The sequence below is a fragment of the Poecilia latipinna genome, unplaced genomic scaffold (genome assembly GCF_001443285.1).
Source record: "Poecilia latipinna isolate Pla-1442-1.1 unplaced genomic scaffold, P_latipinna-1.0 Scaffold682, whole genome shotgun sequence".
Classification (NCBI taxonomy): domain Eukaryota; kingdom Metazoa; phylum Chordata; class Actinopteri; order Cyprinodontiformes; family Poeciliidae; genus Poecilia; species Poecilia latipinna.
In genome coordinates, this window is record NW_015113298.1 from 78238 (window position 1) to 81103 (window position 2866).

A 2866-nucleotide genomic window follows, 5' to 3' on the forward strand; every position below is an offset into this window, starting at 1 on the left:
AAAACATTTGCGTATACACAAATAAAATATATATATATATATATATTTATGTATTTTTAGAAATCTTGGCTTTCATGTGGCAACACTTCAATCTTTGCAAGAATGTTCAAGAGTTATTTTGAAATTCAGCCATTTCCACAACTATGGAACAAAAAACCTGTATTGCCATTCCTTTTACTGTCCAATAAGGAACCCCAAACAAAGCAGTTTGGAAAAAGGGATCACATTTTATGTATTGCTTCATGGTGGTCAAGCGAACCAGGAGCTTGACAGTAAACTGATATAAAAACATCCTCGCCTTTTAAATAAACCCTCGACTCCTCCATCATTCTCACCAAGAGTGCCACATGACTAGTAAATTCACTTTTGATTATGCTTCTGCCAACTTGAACGTAACAAATTATACTAATGCCAGTCCATGCTAGATGACAAACATGGATGACAAGAGCTGACCATTAGTGAAAGCGCGCATATCTACACTTCAGGATTGTTATCTGCCATGCAAATATAGAACAAGTAGCTGGAGGAATGACACACTTACTGTGACGTGATATCATAGAGAGGCTCTTGTGAGCACAGAATCAGCATTCTAGCCCGTATTATTTTTGACTCTGATAATTTTATACAAATGAAATTTATGTTTTTGGGTGGTTCAGTCAGGGATTTGGTCATTTCATCTTACTGTATTGCCATCTTAAGTGTCATATGAAAAAAACTTTGCTTTTGTTTTAATAAAAAGTGACAATTTCAACAAAGCAACACTTTGTGAATACAATAAATAGTGATATGTAAAACTTCAACTCGTATGCTAATGCTTCCATCAGTGATTGTTTTCTTCTGAAATCTTCACTTTTCATATTTTCTGACTGCTAAATGCCAGAATGTGATACTAAAATGATCTAATTAGTAACATTAGATAGCAATCTTGATCAATTCTTAATTCAGCAGAATCAGAAGATGCGACCGTTTTTGTCAAAAGACGCATAGTTGTTAGTTTCACACAAATATGACACGGACAATTCAAAGTATCGATAGAATAGAAAAAAAAATGTAATAACTTTCTATGTGATACTATTCAGTAAGAGTTAACTAGTGAAGTCACTCCAGTCAAGTTTCTTCAATCAGATTGTAAAAAGACACGGGCATATTCCAGTGTGAAAACCAATCAGGTAGAAAAAAAAAAAGAAAAAAGGAGACAATACCCATGTAAACAAGGCAAACAAGGTCAGCCTCCATCTAACATCTCAATCTATTTAGAACCCAAGGAAGGCTGTGGCAGTGCTCCTTAAATGATTGTTGCATATCTGAAAATTGAACAATTTTCCTTCTTAATGAGTAAAGTAATTGATGGAGAACATGTTAATTTATAGCAATACTCTACAAACACTTTTGAAAGTTGAAGTAATTCTTAATTTTAAATTTACATTGATTTTAAATCTCTAGATATTTGTTTGTAGTGCACTAGAAATGGACATGATGTGTATTTATAAAGAGTTTTAACTTTTTTTCTTGAATATATTTTATTTATCACATAACTGGTTCCTCTCAATAAGCTGGAACATCATTGAAAAGCTATTTTAGCAATTCAATTTAAAGTCAAACGTATATTGTAGATTCATAACACAACTTAAGTGATATATGATATAACTTAAATATTTATTTGATGATTTTGCCCTAAACCCACAAAGATACTCCATTAAACTCTTGTTATATAAACCCAAATAAAAGCATTTTTCATACAGAAATGTCATCTCCCTCTAGGCTATTCTCCATAGACTCTCTATGGGGTTAAAGTAAGGCCAGTTTGATGGTTAATGAAGCACAGTGTTACCATGGCGACTAAAGCTTTTGGCAGTGTGGGCAAAAGCTTGGCAGGTATCAAGACTTGCTGGAAAATGAAATCAGCATCTCCACTGTTTGCCTCCTGGTAAACAGCGGAGATGACAACAGAGTTGAAGTAATGGTGGAAAAATAGCAGCTATGTCTGCAGTTGCTTGTGCATCTTTTACAAGTCACTTTTTCCATCCACTCAACTTTCCATCAGTGTGTTTCGATACAGCACTCCGACCAACCAGGCTCTTCAGCAATGGCCTTTTGTACCTTACTCTCCCTTTGGAGGATGTAACTGTTTGCCTGTTGGAAATAATCTTCCCACTTATTGTTTAGGCCATAATATTTCTGTTAAAAATGATTTTTATTTGTCTAAGCTAAACTATTCATTAGCTCCAAGAAATAATCATCAAAATAAACAGGTTATTGCGATATATCACTGTGTGTAATGACTCACTTTTTGAATGAAATTACTGAAATAAATTAACTTTTGGACAATATACCAATGTATCAAGGTTTACTGGTTGCTCATAAATAAGGAGGCACAGTCGGGGAGTGATGAAGGTTAAAAAGTAGTGTTAAATTACAGTAGTGTTTTAGTACTTTTGCCATTGTCTTCTTTAAAAAAGTCTCTGTTACTAAGACTGCGGAGTTTTACGATAAACTCCAAGAATCGGGAGCACTTAGAGAAGTACAATAACGCCCATAAACATGACTAACAAGCACACACCACAAAATAGGTGCAGAGATAAGGAAGGTGTTTACATTGAACGGAGAAGAGGGACAGAAAAGGTGAACAGTTAAAATAATAATAAAAAAGAACAGATCACAAGGAGAAGCTGAAGTGGATAAAGGAAGTTGGAAAGAGAGGCACAGAAAAACCCCGCTTTTTTTAAACTGGCCACTTCGTTTTCTGCTGCATTAAGTTCATGAATAAATCATCCATCCATTACAAAAAAAAAAAAAAAAAAAAAAAAAAAAATTCCACAATTTTCTTCCCCCATTTTTTCTCGTTTTTTTTCCTTTTTTGTGGGTC